General features: G+C 36.7%; 2 long non-coding RNA genes across 5 annotated transcripts; one reads left to right on the forward strand and one right to left on the reverse strand.

Annotated features, from left to right (window-relative positions):
* Nucleotides 1-1,228: 1,228 nt before the first annotated feature.
* LOC133830124 (uncharacterized) lies at nucleotides 1,229-7,648 on the forward strand. Of its 4 annotated transcripts, XR_009891921.1 has the most exons (5): nucleotides 1,229-1,587; nucleotides 2,845-3,810; nucleotides 3,903-4,008; nucleotides 4,545-6,371; nucleotides 7,049-7,648. It is a non-coding gene; the product is annotated as an uncharacterized LOC133830124 (long non-coding RNA). The 4 variants fall into 4 exon arrangements; XR_009891920.1 differs by having other exon boundaries at nucleotides 2,845-4,008; XR_009891922.1 differs by having other exon boundaries at nucleotides 2,845-4,008; nucleotides 4,545-4,613.
* A 10,364-nt stretch (nucleotides 7,649-18,012) lies between these two features.
* Nucleotides 18,013-19,267, reverse strand: LOC133828858 (uncharacterized). The gene is made up of 4 exons (XR_009891347.1): nucleotides 19,128-19,267; nucleotides 18,770-19,004; nucleotides 18,162-18,278; nucleotides 18,013-18,070 (listed from the first exon to the last, which is right to left on the reverse strand). It is a non-coding gene; the product is annotated as an uncharacterized LOC133828858 (long non-coding RNA).
* Between the last annotated feature and the right edge of the window lie 7,971 nt (nucleotides 19,268-27,238).

Below are 27,238 nucleotides of genomic sequence, written 5' to 3' on the forward strand. Positions count from 1 at the left end.
TGAAGAAAAGTAGATGTAACACAAAATGTAATGGCTGCATGCTCCTTTAATATGATGTTTTCTTATGTCTACGCTGGATGGGAAGGAACAACCAATAACTCTCGAGTGCTTCTTGATGCAATTAGAAAAGACGATAACTTTCCCATGCCATCACCAAGTCTTAAATTACACTTGTCTTGATGCATTATAATTTTCTTTCACATTCCCTTGTTCATAATAAGTGATTTTAATATAGGTAAATACTATGTTGTTGATTCTGGCTATCCAAATATGCCTGGGTTTCTAGCACCATATCGTGGTGAACATTATCACTTGCGTTGCTTTAGAGGAAGAGGGAACCATCCTAGAGGTGCGATGGAGTTATTCAATTATAGGCACTCATCATTGCACAATGTGATTGAACGTTGTTTTGGACTTCTTAAAGCCAGGTTTCTAATTTTGAAGTCAATGCCTCCATACTTGCTTGGAAAGCAACGTCGAATACCAATAGCATTGCGCTATCCACAACTGGATCAAAATGCATTCTATTAATGATAGAATGTTTGAACAATATTCAGTTGATGCCACCCCTGTTGAAGATATTGAAGGAACTGAAAGCCAATCTAATACAACAATAGAAAACCAACAAGAAGGAGATGAAGCAGGAATTTTTTAGGCACCGCAGATTAATTTCAGTAAAGTTTATATGTCTCAGATGGAAAATATTAGAGATGACATTGCTGGACAAATGTGGCTTACTTATAACAACAATGTTTAGTTAATTAAAAATATGTAACTTTAATTTAGAAAAAAAATCAAAATTAATGACAATGCAATATTGTTATGAATTTAATCAATGCACTATTATTAAATTTTAATTTATCAATATAATTAAATTTTACTTAATTAAATTTGTCGATAAATAAAAATTTAATATTATACAACCTATGTATATAAAATATAAAAATAAAAATAATATTTAGATTCAGCTGAATCAATCATGTTTTCAGTTTCTTATATTTTTAAATTTAATACCAATCACAGATTCAGTTTTTTAAAACTCAAAAATAGTTTCCTGACATTGTACCAATTATATTTTCAGAAACATGTTTTTAGTCACTAAATTCAGATTTTCATTTCAGAATCTCATTTTTAAAAAATATAATTTTTTAATCGTGAACCAATCATATCCGACCCTAACGGATTGTTTGGACCTTGGAATTTAATTTAGTAGGAAAAAGGGAAAAAAAGTTGAGAGAAAATGGTTTTATGTGTTTGGAGTTTTTTAAAATTTGAGGGAAAATTAACTAAGGGAAACATTGGGGAAAATCTTTAAATAAAACTTGGATTTTACTTTCCCCTTTTTTTGGTGAGGAAACTGAGAGAAAAACTATCGAGTTCTCCTCCACGTTCTCTTTCAACATCGACGAGGACGAGGCCACCACCTCTCCTCCACCGGTGCGATCATCGCCTCTTCCACTGCCACAGTTGTGGCCTCCTCCACCGGCGTGACCATTGCTGGGATCACCTCCATTCTTGGGTCCACCAACTTGGGCAAGACAATTTGGTTATGAGTCATCGAATTCAAATTTCTACTCTACTGACTCAGTATGTCATTTTATTTTGTTTTTTCTGTTAAGTCTTGTGTTCACTGAGTCCGTTTGATAATTATTAATGTTTTTGCTTTTGTTCAGATGTATGTAGTTCTTATGGTCCTAATGCTTGATAGGTGTTTGATAAAATTCCTTATTGAGCATTGTCATATCATAATTTGCTTATGTGATTAACGGATATGAGAGCTTTGTTTCTTGTCTTTCCCTTATCTGAATTTGTAAGATTCTTTAGAATTTGGTATTGATGAGAAAAATGGTTACATTCTATATCTCTTATTCTTAGAGGAAAACAGAATGCATAGCAGTTATTTGGTGGCTTGGCAAGTGATTTGTATATCTCTGCATATGGTCTTTATTTACACAATGTCTATCTATGTGCATACACAATTAGTTGACACTCAGCTTTGTTTTGGAGGGTATTCAACCCTGCCCAGTATGTACTTGACATGTCTGTTGTTATTTATCTTTGTCAAATGAGTTTTTTGATTTGTTTGATGGTGTCCTAGCTCTGGTCAAGACTTGCTTGTAGGTTGCAATAGTCTCATGGTCAGGTGAGTCTCATGTTGACTGTTATTTTCCAATATCATGTTACATTGATCCTGGATTTTAAAGAGAATGAAATTTCTTTTATTTTTCTATTTTATTTACACTTATACAAAGCCTTCTCTCTACATTTTTACACTTAAGTATATATGTTCAGGTATATTTTTTATTTAATTATTTTTAAACTTTTAATTGTTTCGCAGTGTTTGAGAACTGCATGCCAAACTCAGCAAAAGATATGTAGGCAACTTTTTATAGGAGAAGTTCCAAACTAATTTTTTAATCTTTTTCCTTCTAAATATTTTTAACATCTTCCTCGTTAAGTTATTTGATTATTTGTTTTATCTGAGGTTTCATGCATTGTAGTCAACTTGGCCTAAACTTGTATCTGTTGTTATTGCCCGATGATTTGATCAGTAAGAGTGTTGTGGCTCTGTTAAAAATCAAATGCACCACCAATCATTTGAATATTGCTCTTGACATTTGTGGTTTAAAATTATTTTTTGATGCTTTTGCAAGAATTGATTACTTTGAAAAATGGTTCTACATTGCTAAAATATGGTGGCAAATGGGTTTTGATTATTTAAGAAGATTGAATATCCTTATAGTTTTGATTGTGATTAAACATTTTTCTAGAATGCCTTTCTTTGTGATGTCAAAGGTCTTTCTCTGTTGTGATTCCTAATGCTTTACTTGTATCCCTTGTTAGGTGAAAAAACTGAGAAAACCATTCAAATTTCCTTCTCTTTCTTCGATTGTTTCAATCTCTGAGCTCCACCATGGGACAACCACCACCACCACTGCGACCACCACCTCCTCTACCTCCACGACCACATCTGTGTCACCCTCTGTAACGTCCCTAAATTCTTAATAAGGCTTAGTGCCTTTATTAGGGTGTCGGGAGGGCATAATTGGAATTATACGTAATTTTATTAAATATTTATGTGATTATGTTAATTACATGAGTTATATTATAATATGATTGATTATGCATGTTTAAGTGAATTAAATATGCTTATAGACATGATTCTGTTAAAATGTCGTTTTCGTAATTTTAACTCTCTAAGGGTATATCTGTAATTGTATGTACTATATGCTTGAGCACACATTGTTATGTGGGTATATTTGTGATACTCGGCACGAGTCGATTCTATTAAGAAATTTAGCGAAAAAGTCACAAAGAGATTAAATACCCGACTTGGGTTGAGCTTAGGGGTATATTGGTAATTTGGCAAATTAGCAGGGTTTATTGGTTAATGGGAATTAATTTGGTGAGTGTTTGAGCTTAATGGATTCAATTGGGAATTTATGGTATGATTTTAGGTTAATGGGAATTTTGGAAAAGACTAAAATACCCTTGGTTTGGACAAAGAGCATTTGAGTGGATAAGGGGCAAATTGGTCATTTTGACCATTTGACTAAGTCAAGCTCAGTGGTATGCTGAAAACCTTAGGGGATTACACGTTACTCTCTCTCTCTCTCTCTCTCTCTCTCTCTCTTTTTGTGGTTTTCTCTCAAGGTTTAGATAAGCACTTTGAGGTTTTAGTGTTCAATTCTTGAAGATTATTGGAGTGTCTTGAGGAGGAGTGGGATTAGTTGAAGAATTGGAGCTTGTTGTTGAAGTTAGCAGCCATCAAATCCAACATCATAGCTTGGAAATTCGAAATCTGAAGAGGTAAGAACCAATTGCCTTGTTTTTCATCTTTTTTTTTGGTGTTTTTGGATGAGCTGAGATTAGGTTAGGTTTTTTTGATTTGAGGTTTCTAGGGGGTTGTTGGAGCTGGATTTTTGTTGAAGAAACGTGTTTGGGTGGCTGTATCAAGTTGGGACTGAGGTTAAAGCTCATTATTCAAACCTTAACTCTTGGATTTGGGTGAGTTCTTAAGCTCAAAGCTCATCTGGCAAATATTTGAATTTTGATGTTTTAGTGTGCTTTGTGGTTTTTTATGGTTTTTTGTTGGTTGTCTAAGTTATTGGAAGTGATTTGTGGTTAAAAATTGATGGGAAACTGGCGTGTTTTGGGGGGCTTAGGTCGGGTTTCAGTGAAGTTAGGTCGGAGAAATCGCAGAAAACAAAACCCAGAATTTTGGGTTTGTGTCGTAGCGCCCCTGTGCTGTGTAGGGGAAGTTTTGGGGAGCCTCTGCCTAGTTGGGCGTTCTTGCACTAGTTTTGGGCGCCCCTGCGCTATGCAGGGGATTTTTTGAGGGGCCTTTGCCTAGTTGGGCGCTCTTGCCCTATGGCCAATTCAGCATGTGTCATTTTTAGGGTTTGGGAAGAGCATGGGGGCTCTTGGGGACGATTCCACCACCTTGTTTGGTGGAATTGGAGGTCCTGAGAGCATGAGATTGGTCTCGAACTTAGTATTTAGATTTAGTTCTTAACGGGATTAGCGTTTATGGTTGTGACTAGGTTTACCGCAAGGCTCGGGGGAAAAAGGATCGCGCTCGGGGTCGTACCATTATTCTCACAGGACTTGAGGTAAGAAAACTAGTATATGCACATAGAGTTAATCGGTTGGTATGCTCATTAGCATTGAATTATCTGTGAATATGTGGTATAATCTATATTCGGCCATCATGATGAACATGGGGTCGGACATCCATTGCATTGAGTGTGGGGTTGGTCGGTGAGCGTGTGGAATGCATGTCGTATAGGCAAGTTCAGTTTGAGGGTATGGACCCCACTTGCCCGGCATGAACCGTGAGCTGAATGCCTGTGTATGCCTCTCGCTCGGTTGGGTCGTTCCCCAAGGCTGTTTTTCCTGGGTCGTGTAATTGATTATATGATTAAAATTAATATTTTTGTAAACTATGGAACGTGTTTGCAGGTTATATGATTGGAATGAATGTATCTGATATATGTGAAACATGTGTTTATTGCTTTTGAATATTTGGAATACTGTTATACTTTGTAGGGTTTTTGTAACGTCCCAAAGTTCCTAATTAGGCTTAGTGCCTTAAATAAGGAGGCCATGAGGACATTATTTGATTATTATGTGATTTAATTAGATATTTATGTGATTGTGTGAATTGCATGAGTTATATTATGATATGACTAATTAAGCATGTTTAGGTGTATTAAATGTGTGAAACAAGTCCGCTTTTATTTAAAGGGGCATGATTGTAATTTTGACATGCTGAGTGAATAATTGTGATTATATAATTGAGATCACATTATTATGTGGATATATTTGAGATATTCGGTAGGAGTCGGTCCTTTTGAGCAAGATGGTGGTTTAATCACAACGAGGATTTATACCTGGCTCGGGGTGAGCCAAGGGGTATTATGGTGAGTTACTGGGACTTATTGGAGTAAGAGTCATATTTTGGGAAAATAATGATATTTCGGGCTTGGCAGAATTATGGAGGGGGGGTATTTTGGTCATTTGGACCATTTGACTATATGATTATTGAATGAGTTTATTAACTCAGAAGTTTTGAAACACTCTCTATGTCCTACCTCATGTTCTCTTTCTAAGTTGAGTTGATTTTTTGGAGAAAGATCTTGATCCTTTGGGTATTGGGGCAAGGCTTGGTGAGATTGGAAGCTTATAAGCTTAGGCAAACAATTTTAACTGAGGTAAATTCAAGTTTTGATTTCTGAATTTTGAATTTTTGAGTTCTTAAAGTTATTTATGAATTTTGAGTTTCTATGATGTTTTGATTGAGTTTTGAAGTGGGTTAGTGAATTTCTGAGTTACTGAGACCATTTTCATGGTCAATTGTGAGAATAACCATGTTTTAGGATGGTTTTGGGGAGATTGCAGTTTCTGAAATCGCAAGAAAATATGGCCTCGTGGGGTCGTGTGCCGCGGTTCTGTTCTTGCGGCGTCACGACCCTCATGAACTCAGTGGCCAAGTGGTGCCTCGAACTGCCTTAGCGCCGCGACGCTAGGTAAGTTCTGCCTCGGCGCATTCCCTGTGGTTTTGAACTCGGGGCTCTTTGACTAGTTGAGCGTTGCGATGCTTAGTGTGGGGGCGCCGCGACTCAAATTGGAGAAAATTCATAAATTAGGTTTTGGGTTATGGGAACCCAAACCTAAAGGCTAGGGAATGATTCTATCACCCAAGTTAGTAGAATTCAAGGTCCCAGAGGCTAGGGCTCGGCCCGAAAGTCTTTATTGATTCATTTCTTAATAGTTGTACCTTGTTTTGGTTGTAACTAGGGTATACTGTTAGGCTCGGGAGGAAAGGACCGCGCTCGGAGTCGCTATACGTGTCTTGTTAAGGACTTGAGGTAAGAAAGATGCACCCTGTTTATGCTTAGGGCTTAGCCCGGTTATCGAACATGATTATAACCATGCTTAGTATGTTTTATTAAACATGTTTGACTGTGTTGTGCATATATGTACTAAATCATGAGTGTATATCTGTTATATCTAATTGAAAAGCACGACTTATAAGCCGAGCGTTTATCGATTATAGTTAATTGGAAAAGCTCGGCTTATCAGTCGAAGATTTGTCTGTTGTATCTAATTAGGTAGCTCAACTTATCAATCGAGGGTGTATATGTTATATGTATGATTGAAAGGCTCGCCTTATGAGTCAAGGGTGGAAATAGCTTGCTGAACGCAGGCCGATGAGGTTAGGTCTACTCGAAAGCGTGATATACGCTTGAACGACCCTATGGCCACTTGAAATATAAAGCGTTAGGTACGCTTGGCCAGCCCTAAGGTTGGTTATACAAGGAATAGGGCAATGGGCCCAGTGTCGCTCTATAGTCACTTATCTGGGAAATAGGGCAATGGGCCCTGGTGTGGCTCTATAGTAAGTTATCTAGATTGAATGCATGCACGAGTAGTGTTATTATTGCTAGGCATGCTAATTAAGGTTATGTAATCTGATGATTTACTGGTTATGAGCATGTTTATGTTTTCTTGTTGCGCCATGACTCACGAGTGTTGTGTGGTGCAGGTAAAGAAAATGAAAAGTTAAACCAGCCATGCGTTGGAGAGCTTCAAGGTCGGGGTGTACATATGCGGCTTGCTTGACCACCACGACCGATGATATCTGTTGGAACTAGGGTTGGACGCTGATTTTGCTGCTTAGGAGAACTTTTGTAATCATTTTGAATCTATATCAGTTTTGAACTCTTTTGGGAACCCATGTATCGAATTCAAACTCTTTAATGGAATGGTTGACTTTTGACCAAAAAATTTAGTATCTAAACGAGGGCTGTGCAGAAATTTTTACAACCCGCCCAACCCGAATAATCCGCCCAAACCAACCCGAAAAAACCGCCAAAAAACGCAACCCGAATAAACCGACCAAAATTTAAACCGCTCAATTGTTTCATTGGGCGGGTTGAAAATATAACCCAACCCGCCCATTATAACCCAACCCGCCCAATTAAGCATTATATATATAAATTAATTAAGTTTTGTTTTATTTTTTTACTATAAATTTAAAATATTGTTTTAAGTTAAAAAAGATAAACTTCACACTATTAGTATTAGTATTTAAAAGAAAAAAATTACAAAAATTAAAAAAAAATTAAAAAAAATAAATAAAAAATTTGTTTGGGCGGGTTGACCCACCCAACCCGACCCCCGCCCAACCCGCCCCAAAAAATCCCATTTCGGTTTGGGCGGGTTAACCCGACCAACCCGCCCAAATTATTGGACGGTTTAAAAAAAAAAAATTTCTTAATTGGGCAAGTTACGGGTCATTTTTGCTAACCCGATTATGACATTGGACGGGTAAAAATGCCTTGTAACCCGACCAACCCGCCCAATGCTCACCCCTAATCTAAACCTTGTTTTAGTTTCAATTACACGTTTTCAGTCATTTAGTGAGTTAAACACTAATTTTAATACATCGTGTAACCATCCTGGATTAGAAGGACATTACAACTTGGTATCAGAGCAGTTTAAGTTTAAGGGTTCCTTAAGATTGGCCAAGCATGTACACTTGCTGTTAAAGATAAGCTCGATTCAGAGTTTGGTAACTATTGATGTTAATATGTGTTTATCTGCCTATTTGATATATGAATGTCTTATCTGCATGCTTGGTTAGGAAACATAAGTAATACCGATGGGGCCTGGCCCTTGACTGCTATATGTATGCTGAAGACGTGCTTATTAGCACTACCGTGTAAGTGTTAAAAGACATGCTTAATAGAATTATTATTGTTTACGAATGCTAGAGAATGCTTACTAGCATTGTTATATGCGTATGAATACTAAGAACATGCTTATTAGCACCCTGATTGAGCATGAATATGAACTGACATTCTTATTAGCATGACTGCTGTGTGTGAAAGCTATTGAAGTGCTTATTAGCATTACTATTGCATGTGAATTCTTATTTGCTCGGTTTTAGGACTGCGGGGTGGTGTTGGGCGCCGTTATTGTTGCATAATGAGTCGAGTCATTGATTGCAGATAGACTTTGAAGTATGCTTCTAGGGCAATCAAATGAACTAGTCAGCGCCGAAATTCAGGTTGGAAATAATGACTAAGGTCAGAACCCTCCGCTAGCCCCTGAGAACTGGCAACAGGTGCTTGCTGACATGCAAGCTAGACTACAGAGGTAGGAAGAAGAGATCTGCCTACTGAGATAGCACTAGGTTCCAGTTGGGAATGTCTCGCCAGTTGTACATCCTGCATTGGTACCAATTGTTGCATAGCCACTAAAGGCTGAGAGCAGATGGGAGCCGCTCTATGAGCATTTTAGAATATGGCACCCTTCAACCTTTAAGGGTAGTTCAGATCCACTCAAGGCAGAACAATGGATGAGCATGATTACCACTATCCTGGACTTTATGAGGGTAGTTGGTAACGAAAGAGTGGCCTATGCCATGTACGTGTTTCAAGAGGATGCCTGAATCTGGTGGGAAGTGATATCCCAAACCAGGAATGTGAATACTCTAAGTTGGGAGGAATTCAGAGACTTGTTTAATGAAAAATATTATAATGATGCAGCTAGGGCTGCAAAGGAAAAATAATTTAATAATCTGGTTCAGGGAAATATGTCAGTAACAGGGTATGCATTAAGGTTTGACAGATTGGCCAAGTTAGTTGCAGACTTGGTGCCTACAGATGTAACTAGGAAGGAGAGGTTCATTCGAGGGTTGAACTCTATGATAGCCTTAGAATTACTACAGTACCTGGAGTGACGACATACACTCAGGTAGTAGAGAGGGCCCTTACAGCAAAGGGCACTAAGAACAGAATCTAGCATGAGAGTGTGGTCAGAAGAGATACCAGGAGGGTGGGACCTCCTTTTTCAAGGTCTGGTAGGGGCGGAGGCCCTAGTGACCAAAAAAGAAAGACACCAGACACTTTTTCAGCTTCAGGCCCCGACTTGAGACCATGGGGTATACATATTGGCTGCCAGGGCGACAATGAGATTTGGAGGACGTATCCAGAATGCGCCAGATGCAGAAGATGTCATCTGGGAGTGTGTTGGGCAAAGGCCTGTTTCCTATGTGGGATAGTTGGGCACCTCAAGAAAGACTGCCCAAGGGTGAAGAAAGAGGAGCCGAAAAAGGCGGACAACTTGACTCCAGCTCGAGTGTTTGCATTGACACAGGTAGACGCTGAGGTTAGTCGTTCAGTAGTGACAGGTCAGGTTTCTAGTGCTAACATTTCTTACACTGTATTGATTGATTTTGGTGCTACAAATTCATTTGTTTATACTAGAATAGTTGATACATTGTGTAGACCCTTTGATTATTATTATGTTGTGGGATTTGGAACCTTATTGCCTACTGGGGAGCTAGTAGTCTCAAGGAGATGGGCCAGATCATTGGCAGTAGTGGTTGACAACAAGGAATTATTAGTGGATTTGATTGAACTGGTCATGGATGACTTTGACATGATTATGGGTATGAAATGGCTAGCCAAGTATGGGGCAACCATAGATTGCAAGAAAAAAGATTGTGACTTTTGAGCCTGAGGGTGAGGACCCATTTGTGTTTGTTGGCACTGTGCATGAACCTTGCATTCCTATGATATCAACATTGAGGGCTAGAGACCTATTACAAGGTGGTTGCACAAGATTCCTAGCTAGTGTGGTAAATGCCACTAAGGCTGTGCCAGTTGGACCTGAAGAGACCAGATTAGTCTATGAGTTTCTAGATGTGTTTCCAGAAGATTTACTAGGGTTCTCATCGCACAGAGAGATGGAATTTGATATTGAGTTTGCACCAGGGACAGAACCAATGTCTAGAGGACCTTATAGAATGGCTCTAGCAGAATTAAAGGTACAATTACAGGAGCTACTTGATTTGGGTTTTATCAAGCCCAGTTTCTCGTCGTGGGGTGCGCTAGTTTTATTTGTAAAGAAGAAAGATGGTTATCTAAGGATGTGTATTGATTACAGAGAGCTAAACAAGCTGACCTTCAAGAATAAGTATCCACTGCCGAGGATTGACGATTTGTTTGATCAGCTACAGGGCAAGACCGTATTCTCGAAGATTGATCTTCGATCTGGTTATCACCAGCTGAGGATCAAGGAGTAAGATATACCGAAGACAACATTTCATACCAGATATGGGCATTATGAGTTCTTGGTCATATCATTTGGATTGACTAATGCCCCAGCAACTTTTATGGGCCTGATGAGCATAGTGTTCAAGGATTACTTGGACATGTTTGTGATAGTCTTCATGACGACATCCTGGTTTACTCTCAGTCAGAGGCAGAACATGAACAACACCTCTAATTGGTATTGCAGAGGCTGAGGGAGCACATATTGTATGCAAAGTTCAAGAAATGTGAGTTTTGGTTACCTCAGGTGACATTCCTTGGTCACATAGTCAGTAAAGATGGAATTAAGGTGGATCCAGCCAAGAATAAGGCAGTTAGAGATTGGCCAAGGCCAAGGAGTGCTTTAGAGGTCAAGAGTTTCCTTGGATTAGCAGGGTATTACTGACATTTTGTGGAAGGGTTCTCAAGGATCCCAACACCACTGACGGAGTTGACACGCAAGAAACTAAAGTTTGTGTGGTCAGATAGATATGAGAACAAAATCTAGGAGTTGAAGTGGCGATTAATTGCAGCTTCAGTACTGAGTCTTCCATCATATTAGGAGATGTTTGTGGTATATTATGATGCTTCACGACAAGGGTTAGGTTGTGTCCTTATGAAGCATGGAAATGTGATTGCCTATGCATCATGACAATTAAAGGATTATGAACAGCGGTGCCCTACACATGATCTGGAGTTAGCAGCGTTGGTCTTTGCCTTGAAGGTATGGCGGCACTACCTTTTTGATATCTTGAGAGAATTTATGGAGAATTCATCCCTGAAGAATTTCCTGAAATATCCAAAGTCTTACTAAAATTGACTCGTGGACTAGGCAGAGTTAACTGCTGAACCACGTAAAATTCTCGTTGTTATTCTGTATTATTTATCTACGCCATAGTTCTTGTTGTTTAATTGCTCTACGTTTTAAGTTGACGAAAAATGACGTCAACAATTAAATATATAATATATATAATCTTTTTTTGTCACTGTCAAATTAAAAAACTAGAACAAACATAAACAAAAAAAAACAAAAATGAATTAAAATATGATATTTTAAAGATATTTTATGATAATTTAAATAATTAAATCATAATTATTTAAAAATAATAAATGTATATATATCATTTTTTTATCTTATAAATTTGTGTGATAATTTGTTTTTTTATCAAGTGATTGGAGTTATTTTTCTTCATCAAATTCACCAAAGGACATTGTGAGATACATTAGAAACTAAAAATAGTTAATGCATGTATACTACTGTCTACACTATGACTGTTTCTATTCTTATTTTATTTCTATTATTAATTTCTTTTTAAATATTATTGTATTTTATATATGTGTCATGTAGCCATGTAAATATAAATATATATCTATGTCAACGTTGTGTTTAGATGTCATATATCTAGAGATTATTGATATAAATGTTTATATATACTATAGAACTATAATTTATTCTATTATATATATATATATTTTTAAAAAGATGAATCAATTTTTATTAAAAGTATAGATATTGTTTACAATTTCAAAACTAAGCAAACGTTGTGCATTGCACGATGCACGTTTGCTTAGTTTTAAAGTTGTAGACAATGTCTATAATTTTAATAAAAACTGGCTTACCGTTTAAAAAATATATATATAATTAAATGAATTATAGTTATATAGTATATATAAATATTTATATCAATAATCTCTACATATATGACATCTAAACACAACAATGACATAAATATATATTTACATGGCTACATGACATATATATAAAAATTACAATAATATTTAAAAAGAAATTAATAATAGAAATAAAATAAGAATAAAAAAAGTCATAGTCCAGTAATATATATGCATAAATTATTTTTAGTTTTTAATGTATCTTGCAATGTCCTTTGGTGAATTTGATAAAGGAAAAGAGCTACAATCATTTGATAAAAAATAAACTATCACACAAGTTTATAAGATAAAAAAATGATGTGTATGCTTTTATTATTTTTAAATAAATATGATTTAATTATTTAAATTATCATGAAATATCTTTAAAATATCCTATTTTAATTAATTAATTTGTGTTTAAGTTTATGTTTTGTAATGACCTCCTTTCTTAACATACGTATATATAGTATAAAACAAAGCTTAACCTGAATACGACAATATTGAAATTCTGAATTTTAAAAAAAAAACTTTATTAAAAAGTACATAAACTAATGTTCATAACTTTAAACCATACAATACTCACAACCAAATAAAACTTTATCTTACATACAAATCTTAATACTTTTAGAAATAATTTTTGTGGCATTACTACACCTTAACATAGAACTATAGATGTATCCAACCGATAAATTTAAAAGTTTTATGTAAATTATAAAGTTCATGAAATACTTTTAAAGCTTTATGTAAATTATAAAGTTCACAAAATACATTTTATGAAATATACATATAAAATCAAGTTTATCGTCTATTTATAATATAACATAGCAGAATTCCACTCCCTTCAAGTTAGCCCCATATGTACAGTCATGTTGGCTTCACGTATACTCATCAACCATTTATATTTGGGGCATCTTACCTACAACACAAACATTATATGAGGAGCTAAGTCTCAATAAGCAGAATAACTATCTCATATGTATTAAAATAAATGTGCAACATGTTATGTATTTTCTTTCTTTCACTTTCCTTTCTTTGGGCCTAAGAGGATGTTGTTGCCGGCATTACATAGGGAATCACATTCCCTCCTGAACATAAACATGATAATAGGGAATTTCTCCCTCATAAACATTCATTATATAGGGAAGTACGTCTCCCTTATTACATTTTGGGACATAGGTCTCCCAAGCAGCACTACAAGAAAAAATGCTTTTAATAACACCAAAAATGTGTTATCAAAACATACCATAACACTTTTTGATGTGTTAAGACCGACTATGTTATCGTAGGTCAGGGTACTTTACATAACACTTTATCATTGTTATACAGATGTGTTATTATACTGTCAACGATAACACACTTTCTGTGTTATTTTAATAAATAGATAAGTGTTTAATTATAGTATTTATAGTCGATTATATAACACATTTCAATACTTATAAATTTGTGTTATACTACACTTTAGTATAACACATTATTTGTGTTATATAATGAAGTTTGCATAACAAAATTCTTTATATAAAAAGCGTTATTGTAATAGATATTATAACACAATTTTCGTATTATTTTAATATTTAGATAAGTTTAAATTCTCATTATATATTCATTTATATAACATTAATTTATTCTATTATATTTTAATTTTTTTTATATAATTAAAATTAGCTTTCTAATATATACTAGCATCATCAAATGAACTTGATTTTCAAATAACAAAAAGTAAAAACATTCAACATTGTATTAACAATCCACAAATTAGTTTAAAACATTCAACACTGTCATCAACAACAAAATGTTCTTTAAGTATTCAAGTAGTCTTAAATATTCAACATATTGAAAAGTTACTACTTTCAGCACAAAATATTCTCCCCTGACAGTGCATATATGCCTAAGCTCCTAGTATTTGCCAAATTAAAAAACAACAGTTGCAATGACTGTACAGTTGCAGGGAGAGGGTCCACTGGTCAGCAATGACTGTACAGTTGCAAAGAATGGGTAGTAATCCCAGACACATTAGAAATATTAGCCACGTCCTCGACAGATTCCATATCTATCATGCCACCAAAACGTGAATTGAGACAACAAAACTCCACTATCAAGAGAAGCAACACAATGAAAAGCTTTATTGTTATGTTAACCTCTGTAGTTGATGGCCTGAAGTCACACAGTACCCGAAGGCCAGAACCTGATGTTTTCAACAAATGTATGCAAACAGATAAGTTGAGGCTTTTACGTGCAGATCTCAAAAGAATCAGAAAGTAACATGTCCCAAATGAACCAGTAGCAAAATACACCAAAGCCAATAACAAAATACATATTCTATGCCATTGAACCAGTAGCAAAATGCACCAAAGATGTTAAAGAAAAAAATAAAAAACTGTCAAAATGCACCAAATGACAAGGAAATCTCAAAATACGGACACAAAAACATGTTTAAAACTATTTCTAAATCATGCATACTTATAGTTACTTCAAGGATAGTTCAATTATGTTTACACCACGAGTTGCCATTCTTATGGTCTTTAGTAGAAATATCACCCAAAAATGTTTCTTTCAGTAAATTAATCAAAGAGTTTCAAGGCAAACGAATGAAACATACCCAAAAACAAAGCAAGTTATAGACAAAATTATGGACTGTCCAATACGCAAAAATAGAACTTATATATATGTATGCATGAAATCTTATGAAATGGAATAAATGAACAAAAACTTAATAAGCTAGCTGCCAATATAATTTTCAAGATGATTACAATAAACACCATGCCATGATGAGCTTTGATGACCTTGTGGCTATAGAACTGTAGTGTACAACTCTACTTACACTTGTTCCAAATCCAAGGACATCCAATCCAACAGATAAATCTGTCCTACATTCATTCTCTCTCTCTCTCTCTCTCTATATATATATATATATATGAGTTTAGTCTATATATAAATATGGGAGAGGAAATGATAGTACCAGTTGGTGTGAATAATACAAGGAATTAGATAATCCTTGTATAATCCTTAAATGATATGTTGGGGACGTGAGCAATGATTGACCAGTCCTCCCCTGTTTCCCTTTCGATTCGAGGTGTTAGCAATTCACAATAGTAAATGCGTAGATAATAAAAGAGAAGTGAGCAGTTATTTAGGCAAGCATCGATATATGAGTTTAGCAAAAATTCATTCCTATTAAGATACAAATACATACAAAGAGAAGAAGGAATAGAAAGAATATCCTTAAGGCATACAGAAAAACAGAAAGTAAATTAAAATGGAAACAGAGAGAGAAATAGAAAAACAAATAAATTCATTTCCATACATATACAATGTAGTTATAATTGATATAGAGGCACATAAAAGTTCAGAAGACAATGCTCTTGAAAGAAATGACACATTCAGGAGATTGTGGCATGTCTTTAATCATCAGTTACCCATCCAACTTTTTGTTACCCAGTAGTGATAGAAGGTTAGATAACTATTTTCCATTAGGGGTATGGGGAAAGAAATGAAAACAAGAAAATAATAACAATTTAATTGGGGATGAGATTCGAGTAATGTACCAAAATTTAATGAGGTTGCTCCTCTAATTTAGAGATCACTTATACTTTTTGCTATTTTTCTATGTTTTTGTTTCCTCTGATTTTCCTCGTTATGTCTTCTGACACAGAAAAGAAAAGAGATAAATAAATAAAAACAAGCACATTAGCTATTAAAAAATGCCTAACATTGATTTCACACCATAATTGAAAAAAGGGCCTGATCTAGATAATTTCATATTTTCACAAAATTAGCTGAAACTGTGAGCTAGAATAAAAGTTTGAAGACAAGAAGATTAGAATTTGTGAGGCATCTTTGTAATACGAAGGTGCTTGTATATGCTTAGACCATAAAAAGACAAGATGAAAATATTATCATGTCTAGAACAAATGTATCTATAAATATGGTAGCAATAGTTGGTATGAGCAAAAGAGAAAGAAGCCATGGCAAGTTGTAAGCTAAAATTTGGTTAAGAGAAGAAGCAAATTTTGTTTTCAAATTATTGGCCCTATTCAAATATTTAAAGAATTTGCACCTAAAAATAATCACAAGATTCTGAGAACAGCAGCAGCATACTAAGCGTATAAACTCCACTTCGTAATAAACATTTATCTAAAAGAATTTAGTGAAGAAATTAATTTCATGCAAGTAAAAGTTAGAAATAAACTCAGTACGCGTGTGTTCAAAAAGGAACAAGTAAATGATTACAAAAGAATAATATAATGATTATGTAAAAGCTTACTTGCTTCAGAAGCTCTGCTTCTGTCGCAAAAGAAGACCATTGCAACAACATCAAAAGATTAGACATAAAATGCTCTTTACCATGCAAGAAGTCCAATGTTCCCGTCGATGTATTAAACTCATAATGAACCTACAATAAAATTAATACACAAGTCAAGCACCACACAACCAAAATTATTCACAAGGCAAATGAAACTACAAAACATTAAATTTATTTACTCATTTGCTGATTTTCTCCAAAACCAAGTAGCAGAGCAGGCATTAGATGAACAAGAATCCATAAAAGCAAAAGGACTACTAAATACTAAATTTCGAAAAAAAAACAACATACCTACAATAGGTACAACTATTCTGTCATAGTTTGCTTTTCTCAAGAATGTATAAGAAAGAAGTCCGATGCTTTAAGTCAATACCCTGCACACAAGAATAAGGGGATAAGACCTATTCTAATTATTCATTATGCATGCATAAGCCACGACGTTAATTTAAAGTAATATTCAAGCTGTGAATAGCATATACCTAAATTTAATACATTTAAGAGGGAAAATCATAAAAATCCCCCATCTTCCCTTCCTTTCCAACAACAGTATAATATATATTTATATATAAATAAATATAGTACAAACAATAAACATATGTATTTCAACAAATATATATATTAATATGAAACTGAAAACTAAAAACCATAGATGAGATTTTGAGAGACGCATAGAGAAATCCTCAAAATCATGAGAGAAATTGTCTGAAGGGCTACAAGCGCTTGCTGAAGCAGGTTCTTTGTACCATTCATTTGCTTCTCGAGTCAGAAAGTTGGCCTTTGCATATAAGAAAACCACTTATTTCAAAATATATATATTTTTAAAAAAATGAAAGGAAATTACTGTAAACAGTAAACACTGCATTGGCAATATCAAAATTTTGAGGGAAATCAGTATCTAGAGAAATTAATTAAAATAGTTGGACTCCATTTCTGTCATAGTTGTATCTCTCCAATTGTTCCCTTATTCTTGCTGTGATGAGTGTTGTACCAGTAGATCCTCAAAGGTCATTTTCAGTGGCTCACTCCAACAAAAGCCTCTAGTTCTCAAATGTGGACTACATTTGAGTTGACACATACATAGCCATCTTGAATCTATTAGGAAGAAGGAGGAGCATTCTTTAGTCTCAAGTAAACTCAGTGGTTTGAGTTTTTTATTCATCCATAAAAATCATAAAGTTATCCATTCAGGAAAGCATCTTAAGGTGTTCCATACGAAATTGAACAATAATGAGCATGAGAACAAGCCAACATGCAAGAACTACAGAGAAAATCACAACTAAAAGCCTTTTCAAACTTATGTGAGTCAATAAATTTAACCAACTACACATATTGTGAATCATCTATATCTATTGGCATCAGAACACTTTGTAATACTAATTTTTGTCATCTTGTAGTTGTAACCATGTACACCTAATATCATACCTATCAAGAAAGAAAAAAAATACCATAGATTCCACACCTCTTGAACTAATCCTTGAGCTTTCATCAAATTCCCAAGATTACTATGTGCATCAACCTGTAACATTAAGAAGAAATGCTATGTTCTATTCAAATATTTTGTTAAATCATTGAATGTCCAAGTGTCAAGAGTCAGAAAGAAATTCTACCAAACGTGGATTCAGTGCAAGAGCCTGGCGACAACATTGAGATGCCTCCTTAAACTGCCATTTACGCATATATGCACTTGCTAAATTTGACCATGCATCAGCAAAATTTGGTCGGAGCTGCGAAATAAAACAATCAGTATAATATGGAAAAAAGAATTCAAAGAAAGAATATATATTTTTGCTCTTGATGATCATGCCCCCACGAAAAAACAAATTTGGCTCCGCCACTGGGTGTAAGATTCCTAGTACTAGGAGTGATATTAGCTAATATAACAACCAAAACCTTCCCATCAAATTGACTCTACCCAATACTTCAAAACAACCTAGTTGGAGTGTTTGCTCTAGCCAGGTTGGTTAAGTTTCACTGGAATTTATCAACACTAAAGTAATAATTTAAGCAAGCACCAACTTACGTCAGCTAAAGAATTGATTATTAACACTTTTAATTAACATAAACACCCCCACCAGTGGAAAGAATATATCAGGAGTTAACTAATAATTGTAAGACAAAAACATAAAATATAATTTGAACTCAAAAAGTATATATTGCAAACACATCACAAAAAAAAAAATCCCACTTATGGACTAGATTGATGGCTGTAACAAACCTCGATAGCAATTAAATAGTAGCGGATTGCAACATCAATGTTGCCCTTCTCTTGCAGCAGAAACATAATAACTGTCTATTAGATGCTTGCAGGCTAAATACTTGACAGTGGAACCATAAAAGATACTAAAGATTACCTTCCAAGTATTTGCCATGTTTCCATAACACTCAGCAAAGCGAGGATCAATTTGAATAGCTTCTTCATTTTTTGCAATGCACGTATCAAAATCATGTAGCTAAAACAGAATAAAATAAAATTTAAGAATCAGGTGCAAGTAAATTCACTTACAAGCCAGAAACACTGAAGAGCGTACATATATTGAGAAAATACATGAATGCTAATAAGCTTCATTGAGAACCTAATAATGGATTGCACCCAAGAGAAGGAGATTATCTGTGCGCCGAGGATTTCTTTCATAAATAGCATTACTATGCTCTAATGATTGCTTATAGTTTCCAGCTTTGTACTTCTGGTGAGCCAGAGACATGAGCATGTCTTCATTGATTGCAAGGACTCAAAATTAGGCAAAGGAGAAATTAAAATAACTAGGAAAGGACCAAATCATTGAAATAAATATATATATATATATATATTGGCCCCTTTAAGTTTGCACCTCACTGCTAATTTGGAAAAAAATATAAATGAAGTTAAACACAAAGTAAATGATAGGTAGAACATTGTTAAATAAATTAGTTCTGGGAAAAATAAATCACATGCAACTTACAACATATGTTACCTCAAAGTTATATATGCATTATGTGTTAATAAGGATGGCACTTGTCATTGGTTTTTTATTATACAAGAAAACGAATCTATATGTGCAAACAGAAATATGAATGCTTACATGTGGGAGACATTATAACTATTCCACAATATCGAGCTAAATTTTCAGAAACAAGACCATTTGCATTTTAGAGTCCTTGTAGAAGTCATTTACTAAGGTTAACTTCTATGGAATAAACAATATGAATCAATTGCTTTCAGAAACTGGGAGCATATTTAATACTTATAAAATATTGTTTATGCACATCTTTATGTGTAGTGTGAACAATATTTTAGTTCTGGAGCATAGATCATTTTAGTGGAGAAACAAGACATATTTCACAAGAAAATCTTGTACCCGATCCCAAAAACAAAAACACCTTTCACATATATCTCTCTAAACCTTCACCCTTAGTACTATATAATTGTTTAATCTTTCAGAACTGACGAATTTTCTTCATAATATTAATACTTATGTCAAACAGAACCCAGATTCATTGCACCAAAATCTTAATAACAAAGGACCGATCACTCAAAGACCAAAAACCTAACTCAATTACAACTGAGGAAAACAGGAAAAGGCAGTAACCTTCGCGAGAATCCAAGGGCTGAGACTGCTTGATGACATTAACAGAAGACGAAGCAGAGGCAGCAACATCGGAACGAAGAGCCAGAACCTCATCGCCGTAAGGCACCAAATTAAGTTGCTAATGGGACGACGACGGCAGCGGCGATGGCTGCTGATTCTGGTACTGGCCATGGTGGAGCCGAGGATTGGCTTGCAACGAGAGCATTGTTGTCACTTGTTCGGATTGCGAGAAAATTCAGAATTGGATCATGAAAGAAAAGAAAAACCATAAAAAAAAGGAAACGAAAGTGATTTTCCCTTTTTCTTTCTCTTTTTCTTGCTCAAGAAGCCCAACGACTAGAAATTGAAGGTTGACAGAGAGATAGAGAAAGACGAGAGAGAGTGAGGAGTTTGGATGTAGTACCAAGCCGAAGAAATGGGGAAAGGAAATGGGTCTCAGAAATGTTGAAGGAAAGGATGGGTCTCAGAAATCAGAAATGTTGAAGGAGAGGAAATGTTGAAGGAGAGGAAATGGGTCTCGCGTCTCAGAAATGTTGAAGGAATTGAAGGAAAGGAATTGGGTCTCTCGGGTCTCACAAATTTTCAGGTCTCACAAATGAAAAAAAATGCTAAGTGGCGGGATGGTGCAATTATTACCGCCCTTTTTTCATAAAGTGGCCCAATATAGTACTCTAGCATAATACTTTTTTATTAGTATTATATTCATGTGTTATGGAAATGGGTATTTGGTGTAGTGCAACACCTCTACTTTAACGCTTTCAATAACTTGTCTGTGAACATTAAACGTGCTTATGCATAATAAATAACATTCTTGAAAATAACTTATGCATAAAAACAATAAGGCAGGATAACATGTAAAACATATAAATGCACATAAGACATATACAATACTTGTGTTGTAGAAGATGATTCTATTTACTTTACGTCCTGATAAAACAATCGAAATTGTTAGCTTCCTAATAAAAATACAAACTATTAACTTACATAAAATCTACATGATGTAATTTTAGTTTATAATTGTTATTATTCCATTTTCCTATTTTATTATTTATTTTATGTCCAGGTGAATGGTCATACTATAATTGTCCATAGCAAGATCCCGATCTAAAAGTCGTGGTCATAGTCATACGAAAATGTCCAAGTCATAATATATGTCCATAATATCAGGGAATAAGGTCATATAATAAAAGTCCATAATAGTCCAAAGTGTGACCATAGCATATATACGTTTAGTATTATAATGACACATAAAAAAATAGTTTATATTTCAATTTTGGCATTGTAAATTATAACGACATGGTAAAATAATCTATATATAAATTTTGGCATTATAACGACATGGTAAAATAATCTATATATATAAATTTTGGCATTATAACGACATGATAAAATAATATATATATATATAAATTTTGGCATTATAACTGCATAGTAAAATAATCTATGTATAAATTTTGGCATTATAACGACATAGTAAAATAATCTATGTATAAATTTTGGCATTATAACGACATAGTAAAATAATTTATATATAAATTTTGGCATTATAACGGCATAGTAAAATAATCTATATATATATAATAGCTAAGTAACTGAATTGAAAGGCTCGGTAAGGAGCTTACCTAAAATGTTTTCGTAGGCTAGCGATACAGAAAAATTTTCACCTAGATCTTAGAGATTTAGAACTTTAAAAGAGTGTTAAGAAGATTTGTAGGCAGAGTGAGAGAAAGAAAATGAGGTTTTGTAATTCAAAATGAGTTTTGGAAGAGCTTATTTATAGGAAAACCTTGGGTTACTATGCTAATAAAATATTTAAAATATAAAATATAGTGGAATAATAAAATATTCAAAATATCAAGCATAGTGGTATAATAAAATATTCAAAATATCAAGCACAGTGGTATAATAAAATATTCAAAATATCAAGCATAGTAATTTACTGAAGTCATCACTGTATCACTATTGCATCAACATGTGGAACCCATGGGGTGAACCCCACTATGGGACCCATGTGGACTCTACTGTGGGACCCACTATGAATAGTACTCGGTGAATAGTAACCAAAAAATGAAAGTTTGATGAATCTTCTTATATTACTTAGTTCAACATTTTTTACTCACAAACTTTTCTGAAAAAGTTTCTCCAACATTCATAATTATTCTTATGTGTTAGTTACTTCAACAACTTAGAATTTTAAAATCCCACAATAGAATACAGTTATATCCCCAACGGTCAGGTTACTGTTTCCAACGGTCGGATCACTATTCACCAACGGTCATAACGGCTAGTTTTTGTCCTATAAATATTTGTTCCTTCTATCATTTACTTGCAACAACTTTAACATCGCTTACCCTTCTAGATAAAATTCATCATCTAATCATGAATTTCTCTTTATTGCTCATAACTTTAGTGTTTGTTTGTACTTTGCATCATTCTATGCGTATTCGCTAGTTATTTTTCCACTTTACTTAATAGCTCTAGGCTTCGATTAACATTGTAATGCACTCAAAAGTATGAATAAAAATATCTTCTCTTATTTTTCATGATTGTTATAATGCATGTGTAGAAAGAAGTGAGAGTTACATGTTTGTTCTAGTTTTTGAATTTGACAGTGACAACAAGATATTATATATTATATGTTTAATATTATAAGTGAATTTTAAATGGGAAATTTTAGACAGTATGTTTAATAACATACTTAATTTTTTTTAAATGCCAACATAAAATACTCTCCCATATATATGCCATTTTAAAATTTTGGACAAAAATACCCATATCACTAACCGAGATCCCTCACCTTCTCTCTTCCCAGCCAAACCAAACTCTTCCCCCTTCCCAGCCAAACTCTCTCATTTCTATCTCCTTATTTTCTCTCGGTTCACATTCTCACCATCTCTCTCAGGCGAAGCTCTCTCTCTCCTCACAGTCGCCGTCGCCACCGTCTTCTCCATCGCCAGCCACGGTAAGGTAAGACATTCGGTTGTAATGTGGTTTTTTTTAAAAATTTGAATCGTAATGTATAAATCGATGAAATGGGTTTGATTGTTAATCTTTATTTTGCAAAAAATGTAACTTAAAATGGGTTTGATTCTATATGCATTCTGCAAATTCTGCAAAAATTTTATGGGTCGATGTTCTTTCGATTCCACATTGATGCTCCATCGATTCTCCATCGATGACATACAGTGAGCAATCGATGCTCCATCGATGTTATATCGATTCTTTCATAATCGATGGTTTATCGATACCACATCGATGCTGAAGTATAATCGATGCGCAATCGATGCCACATCGATGCTAAACATATATGGCATCGATTCGACATCGATACACCATCGATATCACATTGAAAATAACATCTAAGTTAGATGTTCGCATCAGCATCGATGGAGCATCGATGTGGAATCGAAAGGCTGCATTGATGTACCATCGAAAGGCCATCGATGGTTTATCGATGCTACATCGATGCATAATCGATGGCAAACGATGGTTTATCGATGCCATATCGATGCTGAAGCATAATCGATGGCAAATGATGGTTTATCGATGCTGAACATATATGGCATCGATTCCATGCTCCATCGATGCTATTTCGATAGTACATCGATCCCATTTCGATGACAACAACAGATTGAGTATTTTTTTTATAAATTCAACTAATTTTTTTTTTTGGATATATTTCAGATGCCACCTGTTGACGCGGTTCTTCGGCAACAGGTAATTAAGAGAAGAAGAGAAAGAGATTAGTACTAAAAGTAGAACCGTCACAGATATGAAATCTTTTGGAAAGAACTAGGTGACTCAAGACACGTTTTTAAGTGGTTCGAAGGTTAAAATCCTTCTACTCCACTAGTCAATATTATTGATATTCTCTGGGTATTTGGTTTACAAAGTATATAGTTCTTCAAAGACTATTTTTTCCAACCCCTATCAATTCCCAGGGTCTCCTTATTTATAGGAGAAGGCACCTGGAAGTTGGTAGGGAGGTCATCCCGTGACCTTACCATTTGTCATATCAAATCTGTGACATTCATGATTAATTCCTAAACCTGACACACAAGTGTGGTCTAATCAGTATGGAAGGAGATAATGGGCCGCACGGCCCAACCCGTCCGTGGGTGTCTGAATACGCACGTTCTTGCTGCGTGTCCGAGAAGTCAAGGGGATATCGGACACGTGATGGCAGGAATATGCACGTTTATCTTGCGTGTTGACTTCCCATAGGGTCGGAGCTTCCTGAGAAGCTCGTGACCGGAGCAGTTCATAACCCGAGCTGCTCCGTCCGTGGCCTTCGGATGTCATTCTCAGCTCCTGGGGCAACAAATGCGAGCTGGAAACAGGACCCCCTCGAGCTGACAAGGGCCCGTCCTGGAAATAGAGCCTCCGGCCTGCGGGAGCCTCGGACTAAACCAGGTTTAGTCCGAGGCTCGCCCTGCTAAACAGCCCGTGGGAAAACCAGGGCGTACATCTGCCCCCCAAGCTCCTGCTCGTGGTCTATGACGTCAGATACAGGAGACCACAGTAGGGGCTTCTAGACTTCCCCCACAACCCTTCGCATTCCATTCTTTTCGCAGGCGTCTGATACGTGGAACGCCGTGGGTGGCGACGGTACACTCTACGAGAACCTCATTAAATGGCCTAGCCTACTGTCCATCCGTCGTTTCACATTTCGAGTGGAGGGTCTCCCAAGAGCCTTTTACACGTGATCCTTCCCTTGTATAAAAGGGGGTGGTCATCCCACGCACGGGCCACCTTATCATTCAAAAAAAATTCCCAAATTTCCTTCTTCTTTCTCTGACCTTCCAAAGAACGAAACCCTCATCTCTGCTGTTCTCATCTTCTCCGTTCACGAAGCTTAAGCGTACGAGTTCCTTCAAAGCCTTGGAGGCCATTGTACCAACGAAGCTCCTACCAGCGCAGCAACCTCGCTCACCATCCAACCATATACTGTAAGTTCTTCTGACCCTGTTCACTTTGAAAGCATGCCACTGTAGCTTAGGTAAAAAATATTACTGTAGCCACATGCAGGGGTTTTCTGAGCTGCGTGAATATAGAGGGTGACAGCCCTTCTTAGGTTAGGGCACGCCTGCCATGGGACATCGTTTTAGAGTGTGGGTTTCATGGTGTTTCTTCAGGAACAATTTCTGGGTAGGACCTTTAGGAATTTTTGGGTGCAAAAACCGGGTAGCTTAGGGAATACGCCTCAAAAGCGGTTTTGCCACGCTTTGCCTGTTGAAACTTTCCCCCCAAGGCAAATTTTTACTCTGAGCCCTCTAGCACACGAATTCCGAGTAATCTGGGATCTGTTGAGGGCATAGGCGCGTGTTCCTTGGAACGCGTGGCACCACTCTCCACGGGCTGGGCTTACCCCAGCTCGTGTACTTAATACTTGCTTCACTCTTCTGCTTGGGTCGCCTTTTCTAAAATGTTTTCTTTTGCTCGATAGGCGACCAGATGGCCCCGAAGAAGAACCTGCCCCAGAAGAACGTGGGAAGCTCGACCTCCCAACAAGATAAAGGAAAGGCGGTGATGCCCAGCTCGCCGATTCCCCACTTTGGCCCGGCCGTGGAGAAACAGGCCGAGGTGGCCCCCGACGCGTTTTTCGAGGCGGAGAGAATCGTCTCGAAGATAACCGACCAGACAAAGATCACCAAAATCTTCCTCAACCACAACATTCCCCTGGGGATGGCCTCCGTGATCGCCCGACCTGCTGCGGATGAGGAGCGGAGCTGCACGCCGCTCGATGAGTCGTTCGCGGCCTGAAGCGGTGAACACTTCAAGGCAGGGGCCTTCCTCCCCCTGGATCAGTATTTTGCTGATTTCTTGAACTATGTGGGGTTGGCCCCATTTTAGCTCCCCCCCAACTCATACCGTCTGCTGGCGGGATTGAGGTATTTGTTTCAAAAGCATGAGTGGGAGGTCCCCACTCCCGCTGATATTCTATACTTCTTTTGCCTCAAAGCCAGCCCGGACTAGCGGGGGCGAGGCGACGGGTTCTATTATTCAACCCGCTTCCCTAACACAGCAGCAGTCATCGAGCTGCCGAGCCATCCAAACGACTTCAAAGACCAGTTTTTCATGTCAACTGGGTTCCGCAATTGCGACCATCACTACTTCAACCGTCCTCGTAAGTGATCCTTGATTTAGTTCGCCTTTTAAAGGTTATCTTATTTTAGCTCCTCCCTTATTCCACTTCTGACTTCAACCAACCTTGCAGCCATCTATGCGAGGACCGAAAAGTTTGTGACCCTCGGGGGTCAATACGATACATTGGCGAACTTGCCCCCCAGTGAGAAAGACTACCGCGTGCTCGTGACAGACGAGACGATGGTATTCTGCAAGCTGATTTTCCCAAATCAGACTTTGAATTTGAAAAGGCCCTGGGGGCCTCCCCCAGCCCGCGACAACAGACCGACCGTCGCGGAGGAGGTCGCAGACGACGAAGGCGAGGAGGAGGGTGAAGAAGTTCCTCTCGTGATGAAAAGGAAGAGGACCTTGGAGGTCGCCCAGGGCGAGGAGAGGGTCCAATCCGGAGCAGCCGCGGGTCCTTCCGGCCAAGGTAACCCTTACTTATTTAAGAACGTAGATAGGGCCATCGGAGACCCCCGGCTGGTTAGGTTCAATCCTAGGCAGATCGTCCATCGTCATCAGAGGAATCCGGACCTGGATACGCTCTTACTCCATTGCGTTGACCAGCTCGTGCTGGACAACCAAGAGAGTCGGCCTAAGGGTACCGTAGTAGTAGATAACACCCTAGCTTTTAGGTCGGTCCTTTTTGAGGAGTACGGGACCAACTTACGCACGTGGCCAGCGCTCCAGAGGGGAATCTATGCTCCGGGGATTAGGCAGTACGTAGAAGAGTCCAGCCCCGAGTCAGAGCCGGACCTAGAACATGCGACAGTTCGCGAGATAATCGTCTTAGGCTCCTCCAGCTCGGGGGGTAGGGCTCCCTTAGTATTCGCTTACTTATTGCCTTTAAACCTTTTGTCTCTTTCTGCATGATTGCTACCTTGTAATAACCATGTTTTTTGTTCTTAGCAGAAGAGATGTCTCAGCCCGGAGGTAGTCTACGGGGCGCGGTGTTTGGCGGGAACCCCCCAGCGGGGCCGAGGCTAAAG

This window comes from Humulus lupulus, chromosome 4 (assembly GCF_963169125.1).
Source record: "Humulus lupulus chromosome 4, drHumLupu1.1, whole genome shotgun sequence".
Taxonomy (NCBI): domain Eukaryota; kingdom Viridiplantae; phylum Streptophyta; class Magnoliopsida; order Rosales; family Cannabaceae; genus Humulus; species Humulus lupulus.